The sequence below is a fragment of the Petaurus breviceps genome, unplaced genomic scaffold (assembly GCF_028583685.1).
Source record: "Petaurus breviceps papuanus isolate PSGF00001 unplaced genomic scaffold, PetGlider_PUasm1.0 90845, whole genome shotgun sequence".
Lineage (NCBI taxonomy): Eukaryota > Metazoa > Chordata > Mammalia > Diprotodontia > Petauridae > Petaurus > Petaurus breviceps.
This window is the reverse complement of record NW_027187359.1, coordinates 6,259,943-6,269,816: the sequence shown is the minus strand read 5'-3', so window position 1 is coordinate 6,269,816 and position 9,874 is coordinate 6,259,943. Positions and strand designations below refer to the sequence as shown.

Below are 9,874 nucleotides of genomic sequence, written 5' to 3'. Positions count from 1 at the left end.
ATACATTGCCAGTCCCTTCATGAATTTATCCTCTGTCTGTAGAACAGCCCTAGAACCCCTGAACACATTAGCAAAGCCCTCTCCCAGGATTTCTGTAAACATACAACAAGAAAATCCTTCTTCAGGGCTTCTGAACCAACAGAAAGGCTCCCAGACCCCTGCAACAACAGTACTGTCCCTCACCAGTGGACAGTATTCACTCTCTGTCTGCAGGACAGTCTCAGGCCTTCTTAGCGAACAGCCAGGTTCCAGGACTTCTTCAACAAAAGGACTGTCTTTCACCAGTGGACAAATCTGGCAAAATAACATCAAAACAGACAGACAAAGTACCAGCAAAACAGCCATGTCTCCTCAGTCCTTGGCAGCTCAGGGGGCAGGTCTCAAAAGTCCAGGGCAATTCAAAGCGGCCACCAGCAATTCTCTTAGTCTCTCTCCCTCCACGAGGTGCAGCTACCAAAAAAAAAAGATCTTCCGCCTCTCTCTTGTGTCTCTCCAAATCTACGTCACCAGCTCCTCCCACTTCAGGACTTTCTTTTCACATCAACAAGCCCATCCCACAGGTGGGATTAACAAACTCTGGGTTTTAATACAATCAATTTGAAAACCAAGCCAATACAGGGGAATCTTTAATTGCCATTACTATCACAGAGGGAAATTAAAGACAATTGCTTCTTAACCCTAGATTTCTGTGTAGAGAAGGTTAAAAAGAGAAGGAAATTTGCATCTGGAGCTGGGACACTTGCTCAGAGGATGCCAGGCCTGAGATTCAAGATTTTGAAGAAGCAAAAATGGAGAGGCTTCCAGATGATCCTAGGATGGATTCTGGTTCTTTTGAAAAGAGCATTGAGATATCTTAGGCAAAGATTACAGGTCAGTCAGAAGCTGAGATGGTCAGAGTACAACCAGTGGGTAGATCAGTAAGCCCAGCTGAAAAACATATGTAGCAGAAAATAAACCTACTAGGCCCAGCAAACTAACATTATGTGGTAGGAGAAATATCTACCAGAGTCCCTGCCATAAAGAGTAGGCTAATTTTTTACTCTAAAAAGCTGGGAAACTATCCCTGCTATAAGCATAAAAAGGATAGCCTGTGAGGAGTTGGTGTCCCTCATATTTGATGGATGTCCTGTTGCTGAGGTCACCATGTCCATCTGACCCAATACACCCTATTGATTAGACATCTTTCCTTTTGGTCTCTAGGTGGCTACATATATCAGAACCAGTATTTTAAGTAAACTCCTGCTTTATTAAATGTTGGATAATCTATAAATGTTTTACTTCTTCCCAGTTTTGAACCTGAACCACCTGACAGGCCTGAGTTAGTACTGGCCCACAACATATGCCCAATCAAAAAATCTTGCCCAGAGAGGCACATTTTAGTCATCACAAGAGGACAAAAACACCTTACAATGTTGAAGGTACAAGTTTCAGTTCACATATGGTCACCACATATAGGTTCTTCATGTGCAATCTTTGTACTTCCTTACTTTCCTTATTGATAGTGCATACATTTGTAAGAAAATGCAACCTAAATTTATAGGGGAGGGGGATACAGTTATGTTACACTGTAAATTTTAAATGCCAGCCCAGTAAATACCTTTTCTTTGAGTAAATTTTCTCCTAATTAAAAAGAAAAACACATTAGTAAAGGCTAAAGAAGTATAGTTCAAAGAATATAGACTTGCAAAGCACCTGGAACCTGGGGGGGGGGGGGGTGGAGAGCCTTCCCTTTGATTTGAGAGAAGCCCACAGAATACTCCCTGTTCTTAACTTTTTACATGTTGCCTCCACCCAGCAGAATGTAAGCTCCCTAAGGGCAGGGATAGCACATATTGTAACACTTTGCACATAGTAGGTATATAATAAATGCTTATTGGTTTAAATTGTCTTTCCTCATATGCTGCCCAAAACCCAGCTAAGAATTAATGTTCATTCACTATAGAAATTAGAGCTGTAAGAAAACACAGATCATTTATATATTAGAGCCTGAGTTTCTGGAAAAGTGAGTGCATGGCTACCAGTCATGCCTCAGACCTATTTAGAAAGCATTGGAATGTTCTCTAATTGCTATTATTAAAAGTATATATACTCTGCTTTGGTTAACAGCATATATTCATGAGAGAAAAGAGAGATCAAGAAGAGTGGGTCTACATAGGAGAAAGATTCAGTGAGAATAGATGAAAAATGAGGTGCATGTTAAGTGTTCAGGAGTCTGGCGACCCAGAAGTTTATATGTGAAAGAAAAGATTAAATTGTGAGTGCTAACAGGAGGGAGTTGTATTGTGTTTTTATGTTATAGTCCTTCCACCACAGACATTGGGCAATGCTGATGAAAAACCTAGTTAGATGCTTTATAACAGGTTTCTGAGTTGCCTCTCTTCTCCATATGAGAGGAAAGTGTGCTTGGAGGATGAAGTCTAGCTAGGGGATGAATGAGAGATCCAAAACAATGTAGATCAGAAGTATCAAACAGGACACCCCCAAATGAACCAGATTAAAATGTAATTGGGGGGGGGACGCGGCTAGGTGGCACAGTGAGTAAAGCACCAGCCCTGGAGTCAGGAGGACCTGGGTTCGGATCTGGCCTCAGATACTTAACACACACACACAGATTAGGTCTCACACACACACACACACACACACACACACACACACACACAAACCTAGCAAGTAACCTTGGGCAAGTTACTTAATTCCAATTGCCCTCCAAAAGGCAAAAAAAATTTTTTTAAAGTGTAATTGGAAAATATTTAACAAAATAAATAAAATACAATAGAATATAGATAATGTTAAAGTGTTTTCATAGTCAATATGCACCCACAAGAATGTGGTTTTGTAGCCCCTGTTTCTATGTGAATATGGCAACACTGGCCTAGATCAATACCCTTATTTTACAGATGAGGAAATAGAGGTCCAGAGAGAACTAAATGTTTTGCTCAAGATTACAAGGTAGGAAGTAATAGAGCCATTATTCAAACATAAGTCCTTTGGCCCTAAATCCAGTGCTGAGAGGGAAGGAGATTCAGCTGTCTCCTACAGTTCTGTCAAACAGCCATCTCTCCTCATCTTGCATGCTGTAAATGTGCCAAATGAATTACAAGAAAAGAATAAGATTAGAAAGTCAGCCAAATCCTCCACTCAAAAAAAAAAAATGTTACCCTTGGAAAAGGGAATATACAGAGTGTGCGTGTGCGTGTGTATGTGTGCATGCCCGAATACATGTGCTTTCTTTATACCTATCTATGGGGTGTTCAGGGAGGACTAACACCTTTGGTGTGAGGACTTAGGCCAAGCCCTTTTCAGGGCTGCTCATCTGCCTTTGGTGGCCACCTCTTACCCAGTTCTCACCTGTGGCTCCAAGAAGCTGTAGCATTTGCAGTTGCCACACCCTATAAAACTGTCTCAGTGTTGGGCTAAACCAGGTTGAGGGGGGATCAATAGACCTTAAATCTGACAACTTTGTGCAACTCTGTCTCACTTAAATCCACTTCACAGGTGATTTACCTCATGACGTCATTAGTCCTCTTCCAAAAAGAAGGATGAACAAACTAAAGAAAATACAATTGGTAACCCAAAATATTGTAAAATCCCAAACCATCTTTACTTTGTGTTGGGATATTTAAATAATGCCAAAGTGCAGTATATTTATTTTTCTAATTATTTTTTGATTAGGCTGGTGTAAAGTTCAATTTGCATAAGACAAACACACACCAGTTATGGCAAAGGGGTGGTATTCTTGAAGCAAGCATTGTAACATGGAAGAGTCAGTATGGGATTAAAAATTTGCTATGAGGGGCGGCCAGGTAGCACAGTGAGTAAGAGTACCGGCCCCAGTGTAGAGATGACCTGGGGATCGATCCAGGCTCAGACACTTAGCACCCACCCAGAAACACCTGGCTGTGTAACCTTGAGCAAGTTACTTAACCCCAATTGCTTTAAAAAAATTTGCTATGAAAAATAATAAAAACTGACTACATTCAATTTGCATACTAGGTAAGATATGTTCCTTTAGTATGCCAGCTCTTAGCCGGTCTGTGATGAATCAATTTCCTACCTAGGCTAACAGTTTGAGTGCTCACTATATCTTTAATGGTTCTTTCTAATAACCATAATAAGAGTTCACATGTATATTTTTTACTGTTTACAAAGTGGTTTTATAATACCTAGAGCTTGCTACCTCTTTTGAACCTACCTCTAATAATTATGTTAAAAATCTTTACCATCAATGAAGCCACAAAACATTCTGGGAACAAGGAGAACATCTGGCAGATGAGTAACTGAGGCACAGAGGAGGAAAGGGAATGTTTCAAAATCACTTATTAAGCCAGAAGCTGAAATTTCTTTTTCAAAACCTTATGTTCCATTTGGAAAGAAGATTGTTTTTATTATTGTTTGTCCTTTTTTGAGAACCAATGACATCACAGGGTGATGTCTTAACTCATGCATGAATTGGATTTAAGTGATGCAGGGTTGCACGAAGCTGTCAGCCTCATTTTCTGTCCTGATCATTTAAATCCAGTAGCAAAACAAAATTCAGGACAACTGACAATGGCCTGGGATGCTGTGAGTGACCTTGGCCTTTCTAAATTAAGATCTTTCCCAAGTCTCAGTTTGTCTGATGCAATGCCCATTCAGTAAGGGCTAGGTAAGAGTTGAGACAAAAAAATCACCTGATTTATCGTCATGAAAATCAGTCTGGGAGGGAAAGACCCTCAGAGTTTTTGGACAGAACAGAAAACAATTGCTATTTATACTCATTCCACCCCTGTAAGGTACAATAAGGTACTCAATTTGGAAGGAAGGAAGGAAGGAAGGGACCACGTTAAGGAGCCCCTTATAAGTCAAAGAGAGGATTTTATATTTAATCCTGTAGGATAAGAAACTACTGAATTTTGTTAAATGGGGGGGAGGGTGACAAAAATATGCATTTTAGGAAGATCAGTTTGACAGATGATAGTTTGGAGTAGGGAGAGACTTGAGACAGGGAGATCAACTAGCCATTGTAGTAGTTCAGGCATGTGGCAATGGGGTCCTGCCCCAGAGTGATAGGAATGTCAGAAGAAAGAAGGGGGCATAGGCAAAAGATGTTATGTATGTAGAAACTGCAGGACTTGACAATGGGTTGGGATATGATGAGTGAGAGAGTTAGGAGTCTGGGATGACACATGGGTTACAAGCCTGGGTGACTGAGAGAATGGAAGATGGAAAGGATATGGGGGAAGATGATGATTTCACTTTTAGACTTGTTGAGTTTAAGATGTCTTAAGGATATCTAGTTTTAGGTGTATGTTAGTAGGCAGCTGGAGATGTGAAACTGGAGTTTGGGGGAGAGGTTGATTTTAGAGAAAGACAGGGATAGTAATATGGATTTCAGAGCCAGCTACATGGATGTAATAGTTCAAACTATGAAGTGGGTGAAATTTTAAAGCAAGAAAATGAGAGCAAATCCAAGGACAGAACCTTGGAGAATGCCTGCATTTTAGAAGAAGAAAAAAAAAGATATAGAAAGGAGAGTAAAGAAGAAAACCAAATAGAAGCCAAGGGAGGAGTTTTAAGTACTCACGTGACTGTATTTCTTTAAATCTTACTCTAAGGTATATAATTTATTTACATAGCATTTATGCTTTTATATTGTTGTTAAGTTGTTTCAATAGCATCTGATTCTTCATGACCCCATTTGGGGTTCTACTGGCAAAGATACTAGAGTGGTTTGCCATTTCCTTTTGCAGCTTATTTTATAGATGAGAAAACTTGAGGCAAACAGGGTTAAGTGAATTGCCCAGGGTCACACAGCTAGTGTGAGTTAAGTGTCTGAGGCTAGATTTGAACTCAGAAGAGGAGTCTTCCTGGTTCTGAGCCCAGTGCTCTATCCACTGCACCACCTAAACTGCCTGTGCTTTTGTAACTAAAAATTTCATTTTAATGGGAAAATTACAAAATAGACATAGGACTAGACCTGTGATTTCATTGGAATAGGTCACTGCCTGGATGAGAAAATTCTCCAATTAATAGTCTTTAGAGAATTTCTTAGAACATTTAGAGTTTAATTAACTTACTGAGGTCACATAGACATTATGTGTCAGAGGTTGGAATTGAACCTAGGTCTTTCTGGCTTTGATGCCCACTATCTGCTGTGCCACCCAGTATTCCATATTTGAGTGAAAAGTTATAACTGAATGGGAAAGGAAGCCTTGTACATTTTTTAATCTTCTCCAGGACCTATCACAGAGCTTTGCCTCTAGTGAATGAATGTACGCATGCCTGGATGAGTGAATGGAAAAGCATTTAATAGGCTCTTACTGTGTTCCAGGAAAAATGCTAAGCATTAGAGATATAAATTAAAAAATAAAAATAAATAAAAATTTAAAAAAATTTAGAAAGAGAGGCAGTGTTTGCCTTCAAGGAGTTTACATTCAAATAGTAGAAAACAACATATATAGGATATAGGGGAGCAGTGGCTAGAGAAAAAAAAGGTAGAAAAAAATGGGGTGGTCTTTGCTATTATTTTGGGCTCCAGGCTTTCTTAGGACCTCTAGGAACCTAGAGGAGACAGTATAGCCCATGGAAGAAAAATGCCTGCTGCACTGTAAAAACAAGCCATGCCACCCATGAAGACACTTCTTACCTGTACCACTTCAACTATAACCACTGTGGAAATATGACCCGAGCCTGCAAATGACACTTTATCCAGGACACTTGTCTTTATGAGTGCTCTCCCAACCTATGACCCTGGATCCAGCCGGTAACCTCAAGCTGGTGGAGGGAATGGGTCCTGAATGTTCCCTTGTGCAGGAAGGACTGTAAGCAGTGATGGGAGGACTGCCGATCCTCATATATCTGCAAACAGAACTGCCACAAATGTTGGAATTGCACTTCAGGGATTAACAAGTGCCTAGTTGAGGCTGCCTGCCACCCTTTCACATTTTACTTCCCCACACCAGCCTTCCTATGTGAGAACATTTGGAGTCACTCTTATAAAGCAAGCTCTTTTGGCCAGGGCAGTGGCAAATGCATCCACATGTGGTTCGACCCAGTCCAGGGAAACCCCAGTGAAGCTGTGGCTAAATATTATGCTTTTGGCTCTGCCCCTGGCATCTTCAGTTGGGAGGCCAGTTTCCCCTTCTTGACTTTGACACTGCTGTTGCTTCTCTGGGGTTAACCCTCATTAGGCATGAAATCTAACCAATCTATATGCAAAACCACAGCCAAGATTTACTCCCAATCTGAGCCCCTGGACCCCAGCATCCTACCCGACACAGTCTGACTCTTGAAACCCTGGCTTCCCAAGTTGAATTCTTCCTCCTCAAACCTGAGCTGTCTACTTGGAAATGTACACCCCTACATGCTTTGGATTTCACATTTCCCACCCCACTACTGAGGGAGCCAAGGAGGGAGTGCCTTCCTTTCTCCCCACTTTTTAGTAGCTTGAGCTTCTTCTTCTGCATAGCAAAGTCCACTCACCCCCTTCTCTTCTTCAGGGAAAATTAGATATAATTTCTTGCCTTTCTAAAGTAAAACCCTCCTTACTCCTTTCAAGTAAGGATCATTTCATTGATTATATTTGTATCCCTAGTATCTGGCCCATATATAAGTAGGTACTTAATAAATGTTGATTGATCCAAAAAAAAAGAAAAAAATGGGGCAAAGAGTGGAGAGGATACATGCTATGACAGGCAGATGGCAAGCTGGTTTGGGTACTTTAGGTGGATGGCTAGATGGCATCTGAAACTGAATGAAGCATGGTCTGGTACCTAGAGCCAGGTTTAGAGGACTAAGACTGCTAGTTTGTCCTCCCTTGGTTACCAATCAACTGGATTGAATCCTAGAGCAGAAGCTCCAAAAGTGAATGGACTCAGTTCTGTTGGGACTAGGGGCATGAATTCTAGAGGTCCAGTGTTGAAGTTGAGTGCTAGCCAGTGCTTAGCAAATATTTGCTGAATTAAATTTGATTGTTGACTTCTAGAGGTATATTTCAATGCCCTCAAAGCCTCCTACTAAGAGGTCATATGATGTGACAATTTTATTAGGATTCTCCCACACTTCCTTTAGTGAGAGACAACAAGTTGTAATTGGCAAAGCACTGAATTGTGGGGTAGAAGATCTGGGTTCAAGGCCAAGCTCTATTGACCCTCTGCCTCTCAATTACCTTATCTATAAAATAGAGATGATGCTACTTCCTCTACCAATTTCATAGTCTTATTGAAAGGAAAGCACTCTGTAAACTATAAAGTAACACTATATAAATTCGAGTTAATCCTCTCTTCAAGTTATCCAACTGCTCTTACCATGATTTAGTAATGAGGTCAAGGTATTTATCCTCAAGGCACATTATCAGGCTGGGCTTATGTCAGCCTTGAGTCTTAATGAATTCTCATGCTTATAAAGAGGAAAGGCTAGAAATACCACACAAAATTTTTCATGGGACCCAGATTTCCCAAGTCCTGAATCACCTCTGGACTGAGAGCCTTTCTGTGGGACTGTGGTCCAAGATGCTATATCCTAGGTTCTCAAGTCCTTCTTAAATCCCTCTCAATTTCATTCTCCACATAGCTGTTTGTGTGTTGGGGTTCAGGATCTGGGAAGCCCCTTGAATCTTCCCACTTGATGAGGCATTTGCCTGAGGCCATAAACCTTTCATTATTTCTAGGCTCAAATCTTTGTTACTCTTAACCTAGCCTAGCTCTCCATTGTCCGGTTACTTCCAACCCTTAATCCCTTTCCTGGAGTCTGATCTCAATCCCTCCTTAGATTCCTCCTGAAGACCCTCCCCAAACTCCTCCTCTAGACCACCCCTAGATCCCTCCCACAGTCTTTCTATATGTAAGATCCATCTTCCCTCCATGAAGACACCAAGATTCAGTCTGGCCAGTTTGTGTCACAAGTGTCACAAATACTTAGGCTCCTTAAGAGTCTACCCATTATGGTGAATCTTTTATAAATTTTGTTTTACTTTGGCTGAGAGAAGGCTTGAATCAAATTCATTTGGCAGGACCCAGCATGTTGATATTTTGGGGTTTCCAGCACCCCTAAGCCCCCAAACCTCAACATGTGGATAATCCTAACATGCAAAGCTGACCGTGGCATTCTCTTATTCCAGCTTCTAGGATAACACAAAATCCTCAGTCCTCTAAAATATGAGTCCCATCTATCTTTCTAGTCTTATTTCATGTTTCTCATTCATATGCTCTCCATTCTAGTTAAACTGGTCTAACTATTCTCTCCAAAACATATTCTGTCTCCTGACTCCCTGCTTTTGTCCAGGTGGTCCCCCATTTCTAGAACTAAGTTCTTTGTCCTCTCTATTTTATAGATTCTCGAGCTCCCTTCAGAACACAGTTCAAGTGCCAATATCTACAGTTAGCTCTTTCCCCCTTTCAGAAATAGTTTGTCCCTGAGTTCACATCTTCCCAAGAAAAGGGGCAGGGGACTTGACCCATTACCATTCTCAGTAACTCTCCTAAATTGTAAATTGCAGAGATAAATTGATCTGCATTGGTAAAGGAAGGGAGTTTCCTCTATGAATGAAGTCACAGATCCGGACCCAACCTCTAACCTACTTGGTTTAGATGTCATGACTATATATACGGTATGTAAGTATATAATATGTATGTATGTATGTATATGTATATAAGCTCCTTGAGGGTCAAGATTGTTTTGTTTTGTCTTTGTATCCATAATACCAGTTGGGCAGCAGGCTAGTTGAATTAACTTGAATTGGTAGGCGGGAGTCCCAAAATAATGCTGTGTCAGAGATGTAGTCGTTGGCTCTCTCAGAAAGGTTTTATCATCCTAGATTCTGTCTAACAGACTGGCCCCACCCAGAGGATCAGTACAGTCACACAAGGTGCCCAAGGGCAGGCGGGAGCAATGACAT

General features: G+C 40.9%; 1 pseudogene; it reads left to right on the top strand.

Moving 5' to 3' along the window:
• Nucleotides 1-4,548: 4,548 nt before the first annotated feature.
• On the top strand, nt 4,549-7,163 carry LOC138148971 (folate receptor alpha pseudogene; annotated as a pseudogene).
• Nucleotides 7,164-9,874: the final 2,711 nt, after the last annotated feature.